Below are 14,008 nucleotides of genomic sequence, written 5' to 3' on the forward strand. Positions count from 1 at the left end.
CCTATTTAGACTTACAACTAACAGATGCAAGATGCGAGATAGAATGATGCACGTGACGATTGTAGTTTACATATTACATACAATGGTCTAACAATTCTATTGTCTTCAGTGCACAGTATACTGGATTGGAAAAATTATAATAGTAGGTTGGCTAGTTGATCAAGTCCATTCCCTGATGATTGGTTCCCCAATCATAAAGCAGGTCTCCTCCCTGATGATTGGTTCCCCAGTCATAAAGCAGGTCTCCTCCCTGATGATTGGTTCCCCAGTCATAAAGCAAGTCTCCTCCCTGATGATTGGTTCCCCAGTCATAAAGCAGGTCTCCTCCCTGATGATTGGTTCCCCAGACATAAAGCAGGTCTCCTCCCTGATGATTGGTTCCCCAATCATAAAGCAGGTCTCCTCCCTGATGATTGGTTCCTCAGTCATAAAGCAGGTCTCCTCCCTGATGATTGGTTCCCCAGTCATAAAGCAGGTCTCCTCCCTGATGATTGGTTCCCCAGTCATAAAGTAGGTCTCCTCCCTGATGATTGGTTCCCCAGTCATAAAGCAAGTCTGCTCCCTGATGATTGGTTCCTCAGTCATAAAGCAGGTCTCCTCCCTGATGATTGGTTCCCCAGTCATAAAGCAGGTCTCCTCCCTGATGATTGGTTCCCCAGTCATAAAGCAGGTCTCCTCCCTGGTGATTGGTTCCCCAGACATAAAGCAGGTCTCCTCCCTGATGATTGGTTCCCCAGTCATAAAGCAGGTCTCCTCCCTGATGATTGGTTCCCCAGTCATAAAGCAAGTCTCCTCCCTGATGATTGGTTCCCCAGTCATAAAGCAGGTCTCCTCCCTGGTGATTGGTTCCCCAGACATAAAGCAGGTCTCCTCCCTGAGGATTGGTTCCCCAGTCATAAAGCAGGTCTCCTCCCTGATGATTGGTTCCTCAGTCATAAAGCAGGTCGCCTCCCTGATGATTGGTTCCTCAGTCATAAAGCAGGTCTCCTCCCTGATGATTGGTTCCCCAATCATAAAGCAGGTCTCCTCCCTGATGATTGGTTCCCCAGTCATAAAGCAGGTCTCCTCCCTGATGATTGGTTCCCCAATCATAAAGCAAGTCTCCTCCCTGATGATTGGTTCCCCAGTCATAAAGCAAGTATCCTCCCTGATGATTGGTTCCCCAATCATAAAGCAGGACTTCTACTGGCCTACTGAACTGTCTTCTCTCTGATGATTGGCTCCCCAGTCATAAAGTGTGTGTGTGTGTGTGTGTGTGTGTGTGTGTGTGTGTGTGTGTGTGTGTGTGTGTGTGTGTGCGTGCGTGCGTGCGTGCGTGCGTGCGTGCGTGCGTGCGTGCGTGTGTGCGTGCGTGCATGCGTGTGTGTGTGGAGGTTTGGAGGTGTGTTAGTGACGTGCGTATCACTTGGCATTGTGGTGATGTATCTGGCTTGAAGAGTGCAGAGATTGGATGAGCTGTGAGCAGTGGGGTAACAAAGTGATTAAAACTACCATTCTATGAATAACCTACACAAGTTATTCACCATTCTGATAAAAAGGAACGTTTTACCAAAGGATCATCAAAGAATCTTCAACCAGAAGGGGGCTCTTGGTAGATGTCAGAAGAGGAGTAGGGAGAATGATGCATTATGTCCTGCCAGCCTTCAGCCATGCATTAGAGACATACTGTACCAACCCAAAGCCGCAGCAAAACCATAGCAAATAAAAACTAGCAGAAACATAATTGAAAATCACTAGATAAGAAGATCAAATCAAATTAAATAAAATTTATTTATATAGCCCTTCGTACATCAGCTGTTATCTCAAAGTGCTGTACAGAAACCCAGCCTAAAACCCCAAACAGCAAGCAATGCAGGTGTAGAAGCACGGTGGCTAGGAAAAACTCCCTAAAAAGGCCAAAACCTAGGAAGAAACCTAGAGAGGAACCAGGCTATGTGGGGTGGCCAGTCCTCTTCTGGCTGTGCCGGGTGGAGATTATAACAGTACATGGCCAAGATGTTCAAATGTTCATAAATGACCAGCATGGTCGAATAACAATAAGGCAGAACAGTTGAAACTGGAGCAGCAGCACGGCCAGGTGGACTGGGGACAGCAAGGAGTCATCATGTCAGGTAGTCCTGGGGCACGGTCCTAGGGCTCAGGTCCTCCGAGAGAGAGAAAGAAAGAGAGAAGGAGAGAATTAGAGAACGCACACTTAGATTCACACAGGATACCGAATGAATAAGATGAATAATGTAGGGTAAGTAACATTATATAAGGTAGCATTGTTTAAAGTGGCTAGTGATATATATATATATATATATATATATATATATATATATATATATATATATATATATATATATAATCACTAACCTGGACAGTAATGGACAAGGCATATTGATATTAGAGAGAGGCATGCGTAGCCTGGGGACACAGCGATTCAGACAGTTAGCAGGCCGATGCTAACAAGCTAACAGTTAGTAGGCCCGGGCTAAACAAGCTAGCAGTTAGCAGACCGGGGCTGGCAGGCTAGCATTTAGGCAGCAAGCAAGCAGTTGGCAGACCGGGGCAGGCAAGCGAGCAGTTAGGCAGCAAGCAAGCAGTTGGCAGACCGGAGCAGGCAAGCGAGCAGTTAGGCAGCAAGCAAGCAGTTGGCAGACCGGGGCTGGCAAGCTAGCAGTTAACAGACCGGTGCTAGCAAGTTAGACTTTGGGGGTAAGTCTGTTTTTGCCTCTTCGTGCGGTGACATCGATAGATCAGTTGTGGAATTAGTAGGGTTCCAAGTAGCTCTAGGTAGCTAGTAGGCCGCGGTTAGCAGAATGGACCTTCAGCGGACCTCGCGCCTGAGGGGCCTGTTGGAATCCTCGGCCAGATTCTGTCGGTATTCCAGTCGTAGAGGATTGGCGTGGTTCCGTGCCCCATACCGACAGTAGAAGGGGTCCGGATATTGTAGCCCAGGAGTGGGCTTTGGTGGTAGCACAGGAGCCCTGGCCGGGCTAGCTTCAGGCTAATTGGTGCTTGATGGAAACACTAGCCAGGAGTAATCACCCGGGATTGCGGTCAGCTAGTTGCGAAGATCCAGATGAAATGTTCAGAGTTTCCAGTAGGAATCCGGGGATATGGTGGGAAAAAAACACATAAATAATAGGTCCGTTATGCTCTGGTTTGAGTCACGTTGTTCAAACTGGCGAGAGCTTTCCGAGCTAAAGGCTAGCTGATGACCGCTAGCAATGGTTTGCTGACTGATAGCTGGTAGTTAGCTGGCTAGCTTCAGTGGTTCTCACAGCGGTGTCCAGATCTCAATACATATACTGTAACACCTCAACCCTGTTTTCCATAGACGGACAGGCAATCATTTTCACACAAAAATACCTGTGTGAGTGTGCGTTCAAATCCAAGCCTCTGGCATACCCTCTCCTCCTACTTTTCCTGTCAGTCTTTCACTGTCCTATCAAATAAAAATGCAATATCACTGCCCCACCTCTTAAAATAATAAACTAATACGGACAGCAACAGCCAAGTAGGGCAGGGCTCTATTCTTATTTTCTAATATTCTATTTTCTTATATTCTATTATATTCTATTGTATTCTATTTTACTATATTCTATTCTATTTGATTCTATTCTATTTTATTCCATTACATTTTATTCTATTTTACTATATTCTATTTTATTCTATTCTATTATATTCTATTCTATTGGATTCTATTCTATTTTATTCTATTGTATTCTATTTTATTCTATTGTATTCTATTTTACTATATTCTGTTCTATTTTACTATATTCTATTCTATTTTATTCTATTGTATTCTATTTTTACTATATATATTCTATTCTATTTTATTCTATTGTATTCTATTTTACTATATTCTATTCTATTTTATTCTATTCTATTTTATTTTTACTATATATATTCTATTCTATTTTATTCTATTGTATTCTATTTTACTATATTCTATTCTATTTTATTCTATTCTATTTTATTTTATTTTACTTTATTCTATTTTATTCTATTTTACTATATTCTATTCTATTTGATTATTTTCCATTTTATTCTATTTTACTATATTCTATTCTATTTTATTCTATTATATTCTATTTTACTATATTCTATTCTATTTTATTCTATTTTACTATATTCTATTGTATTCTATTTTACTATATTCTATTGTATTCTATTTTACTATATTCTATTCTATTTTACTATATTCTATTCTATTTTATTTTATTGTATTCTATTTTTACTATATTGTATTCTATTTTATTCTATTGTATTCTATTTTACTATATTCTATTCTATTTTATTCTATTCTATTTTATTCTATTTTACTATATTCTATTTTATTCTATTTTACTATATTCTATTATATTTGATTATTTTCCATTTTATTCTATTTTACTATATTCTATTCTATTTTATTCTATTGTATTCTATTTTACTATATTCTATTCTATTTTATTATTTTCCATTTTATTCTATTTTACTATATTCTATTCTATTTTATTCTATTGTATTCTATTTTACTATATTCTATTATATTTTATTCTATTCTATTTTATTCTATTTTACTATGTTCTGTTTTATTATATTATATTATATTCGATTTTACTATATTCTATTCTATTTTATTCTATTCTATTGTATTATATTCCATTCTATTATATTCCATTTTATTATATTTTATTATATTCCATTTTATTATATTATATTTTATTATATTCTATTATATTCCATTTTATTTTATTATATTCTATTCTATTTTATTCTATTCCATTTTCTTATATTATATTTTCTTATATTATATTTTCTTATATTCCATTTTATTATATTCCATTCTATTATATTCCATTTTATTATATTCTATTTTATTATATTCTATTTTACTATATTCTATTCTATTTTATTCTATTGTATTCTATTTTACTATATTCTATTATATTTTATTCTATTCTATTTTATTCTATTTTACTATGTTCTGTTTTATTATATTATATTATATTATATTCGATTTTACTATATTCTATTCTATTTTATTCTATTCTATTGTATTATATTCCATTCTATTATATTCCATTTTATTATATTTTATTATATTCCATTTTATTATATTATATTTTATTATATTCTATTATATTCCATTTTATTTTATTATATTATATTCTATTTTATTCTATTCCATTTTATTATATTATATTTTCTTATATTATATTTTCTTATATTCCATTTTATTATATTCCATTCTATTATATTCCATTTTATTATATTATATTTTATTATATTCTATTTTATTATATTCTATTTTAATATATTCCATTTTATTATATTCTATTCCATCCTAAAATGTTAAATGACAAAATAACAGTAATCAAACCAAGGGAATTCAATGCCAATCCAGTTTAAAGTGTCATTTGGAAACACCTTTGCTGAGAACTGAATGGGAAATACTCCCCCACACACAGGAGGAGTAAGTAGATTAGGTCTACATTGAAGACACTAGTTGTTGGTACTATAGGAGGCTTTGGAAAGGGTGCCTGCTTGCAGGTCACAGGTCAATGCAGTCATGAAAGCTGGTCAGCCTTCAGAGCATCAGAACAACAGCAGGTGGCGACCGGCTAACAGGGCTAATGCTAATTAAGGTCAGGGTGCTTGCGTCCCAAATGGAACCCTTCTCCTTGAAGTGCACTACTTTTGACTAGAGCTCTATTGTTCCTGGTCAAAGGTAGTGCACTATAAAGACAACAGGGTGCCTTTTGGGATGCATTCACAGCCACAGACAGGGACACTTTCTTTTTTTCTTTTCTGGGGGAGGGGAGGGAGGTAGGATAGAAAATTAGTCCCTTCGAGTAGTTACTTAGGACTCTTCCTGGTTTTATACACAAACGCTATTACTGAGACACTGTAGCACACGCTGTATTCAGTTGATGTAGCTATAAGCGCCAGAGTTCAGTACTATATTTATTGTGTGTTTATTAGGATCTCCATTAGTATTTGCAGAAGCAGCAGCATCTAATCTTCTTGGGGTCCACACAAGAAAAAAAACACACAAATCATGACAAGTAACAGAAACACTGATACACTGAAGGACAGTTACCCAAATGAAAAAAATACAATGATACACAAAACAATGCAACAAAGAAAAATAATACAAACAATTCAACTTCAAAATAATGTGTGCGTTAGACTGTGTCTATGTTTACGTCACTTCACTGCTGTTCCGTGAGTTGTTTTTGAAAGACGTTTTTAAAGGTAATTTTGCTGTTTATTTGAATAATTGAGGACGGAAAGGAGTTCCACACCACCATGGCTCTGTATAAAACTGTGCGTTGCTGCGGTGAATTCGTTTTGAACTTTGGGACTCTGAAGAGACCCCTTGTGGCATGTCTTGTGGGGTATGTATGGGTGTCTGAAGAGACCCCTGGTGGCATTTCTTGTGGGGTATGCATGGGTGTCTGAAGAGACCCCTGGTGGCATGTTTTGCTGAGTCTGTTTGGGTGTCTGAAGAGACCCCTGGTGGCATTTCTTGTGGAGTATGCATGGGTGTCTGAAGAGGCTCCTGGTGGCATGTCTTGTGGGGTATGTATGGGTGTGTGTGCTGAATGTTATTTTGATTTATGCAGACAATCTGGAATTTTCATCACAGTAATATTTCTCATTAAAAAATAGAAGAGAAGCAGTTCATTTCTCATCAACCCTCAACCAGGAAAGACTGGCACGTTGTTGAGGATATTATGTCTGGATGTGCAACAGTCACACCCTTTATGTACAACTCCAGTTGAGGTTTAGGTCTTAGAGAATGTTTTGAACTAAATGCAATTATTTAAGTTGTAGATGTATTTAAGACCGGTTTATTATTAATCAACCATTCTGGTACTGACTGTAACTCCTTATTTGGGTGTTGACATGTAGAGTGTGGAATCATCCGCATACATAGTCATTCTAGCTTCGTGTAAGACCAGTGGCAAATCATTTATAAAAATAGAGAAGAGTTAACGGACCAAGGGGAGTGCCCTGAGGGACACCTCACCAAAGAGTTTGAATTATAAACCAAGATAGGCCAGAGCCTGTCATTTCCAATGGGAGCAAATTAATCAGAGTGAGCAGAACAACCAAGGAGGTGGGCAGAGCCAAGCACGAGTGAGTGAGATCCTATTGGCGCGTTCAAGCATTTATTTGCATATTTCCGTTAGGGAACGCCTGCTCTGTGACGTGCGAGTGTGCAATAATTGAAAATCGCCCTCGCACCCAAATATTTTTGACAAGTTGACAATGGGTGAAGTCTGCAAAGCGCAATCCACTCAGTTTGTTACAGATTCTAGTTCTGGAAACGGAAAACTGTACGGAGATCAAATGTTTAATCTATGAGAAAATTAGCAGAATGTCAGCCAAAATCCATCTCGCTCCATCTTGTCCCACTGCTGGCCAGTGGGCTTCCTCTCATAACCATATTTGGTAGTAAGTGGAAACGCCAACTGGATGCTTCACATTTATACATCCGGTGAAATCTGTGACTTGTACATATCTGATGTTAGAGAAGCTTCCACTGAAGAACAATCTGGGTTCTATTGGATAAATACATCTCCAACCATGTGATGGCAGGTGATCTAAAGCCATAACAAGTAACAATAACAATGTATGATCAATAACATCAAAGGCTGCACTGGAATCTAGCAATACAGCTCCAACTATCATCTTACTATACTTTTAACCAATCATCAGTCATCTGAGTCAGTACAGTACAAGTTGATTGCCCTTCTCTGTATGCATGCTGAAACTAAGTACTTAACGTGTTCTCTGAAAAAAATAGCACTGTATTTGGTCAAACACAATCCTCTCCATCAGTTTACTAAGAGCAGGTAGCAAACTGATTGGACGCGCGGTTAGAGCCAGCAAAGTGTGTTTTACTATTAGGCAGTGGAATTACTTTAGCTTCCCTGCACGCCATGTAAGTGTGAGATGATACTAAGTATTTTTGTATGTTATTTTGAGTTGACTGTGTGGTGTCTCTTGTAACAATGGCCAGCCCTTTGAGATTAACATGATACAGTACCAATCAGCTCCAAGGAGACTAAGACTGGAGGCTGCATCTGTCTCTGTTTCTTCACGCCCCTCCCCACCACACTGTAGCTGCCCTAGCCTGGTCCCAGATCTGTTTGTGCTGTCTTAGAAACTGGTCAGTGTCTATTTATGTATTGGCCCCTCCCGTGTTGGCAAGATAGCACAAATAGATTTGGGACCAGGCTACAGGCTACCAGACTACCCCTCATTCTGTAAATTATTTATAGTACACGAAGGTCTCCGACATGGCACATACAAAACACGTTGAACCAAATTGAAGGTATGTGTTGAAATGGTCTTCTATCCAAACCTTACAATAAACTAACTATGACTTGAATAGAATAACAGAGAGACCTAAAGTGTTTTGATGTTGTTACATCTATTTTCTCTTGATACCTCAATCTCCCTAATAACCATCTCCTCTCCTCTCCTCTCCTCTCCTCTCCTCTCCTCTCCTCTCCTCTCCTCTCCTCTCCTCTCCTCTCCTCTCCTCTCCTCTCCTCTCCTCTCCTCTCCTCTCCTCTCCTCTCCTCTCCTCTCCTCTCCTCTCCTCTCCTCTCCTCATGGATCAGGTTTTTGCGATCAGCCTCCTACAGGACCTACAGCTGACAGACAGACACAGACAGACAGACAGACAGGCAGGCAGGCAGGCAGGCAGGCAGGCAAGCAGGCAGGCAGGCGGACAGGCAGCCAGGCAGGCAGGCAGGCAGGCAGGCAGGCAGGCAGGCAGGCAGGCAGGCAGGCAGGCAGACAGACAGAAGGACAATCAGAAAGAAAAGGCAGGCAGGAAGGCAGGCAGACAGACAGACGAGCAGACAGACAGGCAGGGCAGGGCAGGGCAGGCAAGCAAGCAGACAGACAGACACCCACAGACCTTTCGCATTACCATTGGGAGTCACAGATCCAGTTTAGTGTGGATTACCTGGATTACTGCACGCCGACAGTCGCTCCATACGGACTGGAACCTGCTTCCTATGAACAATGGAACAGATGCCTTTACAAATGTGTTAAGGGTTACTCCTTCTGATTGGATCCTGTTCATATTACTTTTCTTTGTCTTTTCTTTTTGTCCTTTTTTTCCTATTTCTTTTTTTTTTTTCTTTTTCTTTTTTACATTGGAATTCCAGCGACTTTTTATAAATTAACCCATTGGACACTGCGGGTTCTCCTGTTCTCGAAAAGGTAAGAATGGAATTATTGTTATTTATACAACGGGTGGGTCTAATCCTGTATGCTGGTTGGTTAAAACCAGTGAATAAATTCATCCTTATTTGAATATTTTGGTAACCCGTTGTATAAAAATCTATTATTCCTTAAATGCACCACAGTGACAGTGGACTATTTATCGTATCTTTTATAGTACATCCTGGCATGTCTTTTATTTTTATTTTGGGGTATTTTACCCCTCCTTTTTCTCCCCAATTTCAATCTTATCTCATCGTTGCAACTCCCCAACGGGCTCGGGAGAGACAAAGGTTTAGTCATGTGTCCTCCAGAAACATGACCCACCTAACCTCGCTCCTTAACACCCGCCAGCTTAACACCAAATCCAGCCGCACCAATGTGTCGGAGGAAACACCGTTCAACTGGCGATCGAGGTCAGCCTGCAGGCACCTGGACCACCACAAGGAGTCGCTAGATTGTGATGAGCCAAGTAAAGCCTCCCAGGCCAAATCCTCCCCAAACCCGGACGACGCTGGCCCAATTGTGCATCATCCTATGGGACTCCAGGCCACGGCCGGTTGTGGCACAGCCCAGGATATAAAACCGTGTCTATAGTAATGCCTTGACCGCTGCACCACTCGAGAATCCTGGTATTTCTTGATCACATCCTTCTGTTTGTACATAGGAGCCTACTGGTTAGAGTGTAGAGGTGGCAGGGTAGTCTAGTGGTTAGAGTGTAGAGGTGGCAGGGTAGCCTAGTGGTTAGAGTGTAGAGGTGGCAGGGTAGCCTAGTGGTTAGGGGCAGCAGGGTAGCCTAGTGGTTAGGGGCAGCAGGGTAGCTGAGTGATTAGGGGCAGCAGGGTACCCTAGTGGTTAGGGGCAGCAGGGTAGCCTAGTGATTAGGGGCAGCAGGGTAGCCTAGTGATTAGGGGCAGCAGGGTAGCCTAGTGGTTAGAGTGTATAGGCGGCAGGTAGCCTAGTGGTTAGAGTGTAGGGGCAGCAGGGTAGCCTAGTGGTTAGAGTGTAGGGGCAGCAGGGTAGCCTAGTGGTTAGAGTGTAGGGGCAGCAGGGTAGCCTAGTGGTTAGAGTGTAGGGGCAGCAGGGTAGCCTAGTGGTTAGGGGAAGCAGGGTAGCCTAGTGGTTAGAGTGTAGGGGCAGCAGGGTAGCCTAGTGGTTAGGGGCAGCAGGGTAGCCTAGTGGTTAGAGTGTAGGGGCAGCAGGGTAGCCTAGTGGTTAGGGGAAGCAGGGTAGCCTAGTGGTTAGAGTGTAGGGGCAGCAGGGTAGCCTAGTGGTTAGGGGCAGCAGGGTAGCCTAGTGGTTAGAGTGTAGGGGCAGCAGGGTAGCCTAGTGGTTAGAGTGTAGGGGCAGCAGGGTAGCCTAGTGGTTAGAGTGTAGGGGCAGCAGGGTAGCCTAGTGGTTAGGGGCAGCAGGGTAGCCTAGTGGTTAAGGGCGGCAGGGTAGCCTAGTGGTTAGGGGCAGCAGGGTAGCCTAGTGGTTAGGGGCGGCAGGGTAGCTTAGTGGTTAGGGGCAGCAGGGTAGCCTAGTGGTTAGGGGCAGCAGGGTAGCCTAGTGGTTAGGGGCAGCAGGGTAGCCTAGTGGTTAGAGTGTAGTGGCAGCAGGGTAGCCTCGTGGTTAGAGTGTAGGGGCAGCAGGGTAGCCTAGTGGTTAGGGGCGGCAGGGTAGCTTAGTGGTTAGGGGCAGCAGGGTGGCCTAGTGGTTAGAGTGTAGAGGCGGCAGGTAGCCTAGTGGTTAGAGTGTAGAGGCGGCAGGGTAGCCTAGTGGTTAGAGTGTAGAGGTGGCAGGGTAGCCTAGTGGTTAGAGTGTAGGGGCAGCAGGGTAGCCTAGTGGTTAGAGTGTAGGGGCAGCAGGGTAGCCTAGTGGTTAGAGTGTAGGGGCAGCAGGGTAGCCTAGTGGTTAGAGTGCAGGGGCAGCAGGGTAGCCTAGTGGTTAGGGGCAGCAGGGTAGCCTAGTGGTTAGGGGCAGCAGGGTAGCCTAGTGGTTAGGGGCAGCAGGGTAGCCTAGTGGTTAGGGGCAGCAGGGTAGCCTAGTGGTTAGGGGCGGCAGGGTAGCCTAGTGGTTAGGGGCAGCAGGGTAGCCTAGTGGTTAGGGGCAGCAGGGTAGCCCAGTGGTTAGGGGCAGCAGGGTAGCCTAGTGGTTAGGGGCAGCAGGGTAGCCTTGTGGTTAGGGGCAGCAGGGTAGCCTAGTGGTTAGAGTGTAGAGGCGACAGGTAGCCTAGTGGTTAGAGTGTAGAGGCGGCAGGGTAGCCTAGTGGTTAGAGTGTAGAGGTGGCAGGGTAGCCTAGTGGTTAGAGTGTAGGGGCAGCAGGGTAGCCTAGTGGTTAGAGTGTAGGGGCAGCAGGGTAGCCTAGTGGTTAGAGTGTAGGGGCAGCAGGGTAGCCTAGTGGTTAGAGTGCAGGGGCAGCAGGGTAGCCTAGTGGTTAGGGGCAGCAGGGTAGCCTAGTGGTTAGGGGCAGCAGGGTAGCCTAGTGGTTAGGGGCAGCAGGGTAGCCTAGTGGTTAGGGGTGGCAGGGTAGCTTAGTGGTTAGTGGCAGCAGGGTAGCCTAGTGGTTAGGGGCAGCAGGGTAGCCTAGTGGTTAGGGGCAGCAGGGTAGCCTAGTGGTTAGGGGCAGCAGGGTACCCTAGTGGTTAGAGTGTAGGGGCAGCAGGGTAGCCTGGTGGTTCGAGCGTTGGACTAGTAACTGAAAGGTTGCAAGTTCAAACCCCTGAGCTGACAAGGTACAAATCTGTCGTTCTGCCCCTGAACAGGCAGTTAACCCACTGTTCCTAGACCAGTTAACCCACTGTTCCTAGACCAGTTAACCCACTGTTCCCAGGCTGTCACTGAAAATAAGAATTTGTTCTTAACTGACTTGCCTTGTTAAATAAAGGTAAAATAAAAAACATTAGAGCTCTTAGCAGAATCAACAGGTGGACTCAGAATCAACTTGTTGAACTAAGCCTCGGTATCCCGTACGGGGCAAAAAAACATTGTGTAAAATGTATTTCAAATACAAGTAGATACATTTCCTTCTTTGCTGAAATGCATATAATGCCCGACAGTATTCCAGAAATGCATGGCTATAACACCTAGTCTACAGGATGGCCAAAGTGGTTCCTAATTCAGCTTCTTAAATGACTCTTTAGGTATTGATCAGGGGAGAATTTTTGTGGGGCCACAAAGCCAAAACTTTGGCAGTGGTATAATTTTGATTGTGAATGGTGAGTAAAAAAAAGAAAGTTTGATTTCATCTAATTTTAACGTTCTGTCATAAAGAACAAATATTCAACTTCATTTAAAAAAAGCACGTTTTCCATCTCAAGAGGTTAAAAATAATTTTGATTGTGAATGGTGAGTAAAAAAAAAAGAAAGTTTGATTTCATCTAATTTTAACGTTCTGTCATAAAGAACAAATATTCAACTTCATTTTAAAAAAGCACGTTTTCCATCTCAAGAGGTTAAAAAGACGATAGTAAGTGCCTCATTTCAGCTTAATTTAATAATGAAAAATAGTGCTGTTTTTATAATTGTCTTATTTGAGTTTGTATCGATTTAAACAAAAAAAAATGGTTACGCTCCAGGTTTTTTCAAAAGTGTAGGTCTACGACCTCTACTTCCAATGAGTGATACTATACAGCCCAACAGTGGACGGTTACCAGTGGTATTGGAGCATTCGTAACCAAGTGGAAAGTGGGAATTCCCCCCCCCCTCAACTGGTAATTACTAGTTAAATCAGCCATGTATCCCCACTGGGGGAATGGAGGCTTGTTGTGTGCAGCAGGGAGGGGCAAATTGAATGCAAGATTCACAACAACAACATAAATGACATTGTTAATACATGTCTAGCCTGTCTAACAGGGTAAAAGGGTTTATGTGTTATGCTCAGCCCGTTCAGTTTTTACCCACAAAACACCAGAATTGACTATTAGATGTTCAATGTTTCTTTTGAAAGAAATATTGAAAACAGATATATATATATATATATATATATATATATATATATATATATATATATATATATATATATATATATATATATATATATATAACGTTTTACAGTATTAAAATAAGAGTTCAGGTCACGTAACAGGGTTGAATCACTAATCGCATTCAATACATAATAATTTACATAAATAACTTTGTCTAAGATACAAAATAACTAGGGCTTTACAATGATGGTGAAACTTGGATAAATGTTTTTGGGGGTTTAGTGGGTTAAAATCTTCCTAGAAGTCACCTAGGGTACACAGAGGGAAATCGTCAAAATGCAGAAATCGCTCCGCAAATTTATGGTTGCCAAAATTCTAATAGTATTCTAATATTCTAATTCTAATAGTATTCTAATATTCTAATTCTAATAGTATTCTAATATTCTAATTCTAATAGTATTATAATATTCTAATTCTAATAGTATTCTAATATTCTAATTCTAAAAGTATTCTAATATTCTAATTCTAATAGTTTGCCAAATGTCACTATACTGTGTGTGACAAAACAAGCAAGTGTAGAGAATCCTTGCACCATCTAAACCTTAATCAAATATATTTATTTTCAAAAACAAACAAAATATTGTATACTGAACAAAAAGGAAAATCAGTCCAAATTCATTATGCCCTAATCTATAGATTTCACATGACAGGGCTGGGCCTGGGAGGGCAAAGGCCCACCAACAATCAGAATGAGATTTTCCCCACAAGAGGGCTTTATTACATACAGAAATACTCCTCAGTTTCATCAGCTGTCCAGGTCTCGTTCAATGGCAATGAAATAGTTTGTCTTGCCCATTCACCCTCTGGATGGCATCTCAAGG

General features: G+C 41.5%; 1 protein-coding gene across 1 annotated transcript in view; it reads left to right on the plus strand.

The window, feature by feature from the left end:
- Nucleotides 1-8,802: 8,802 nt before the first annotated feature.
- LOC124037383 (protein mono-ADP-ribosyltransferase PARP6-like) overlaps nt 8,803-14,008 on the plus strand; it is a 28,516-nt gene continuing 23,310 nt past the window's right edge. The window contains exon 1 of the mRNA XM_046352086.1: nt 8,803-9,219. The gene's annotated coding sequence lies outside the window, so the exon portion shown is untranslated. The remainder of the gene's footprint in view (nt 9,220-14,008) is intronic.

The sequence above is a fragment of the Oncorhynchus gorbuscha genome, linkage group LG06 (genome assembly GCF_021184085.1).
Source record: "Oncorhynchus gorbuscha isolate QuinsamMale2020 ecotype Even-year linkage group LG06, OgorEven_v1.0, whole genome shotgun sequence".
NCBI classification, from domain to species: Eukaryota; Metazoa; Chordata; class Actinopteri; order Salmoniformes; family Salmonidae; genus Oncorhynchus; species Oncorhynchus gorbuscha.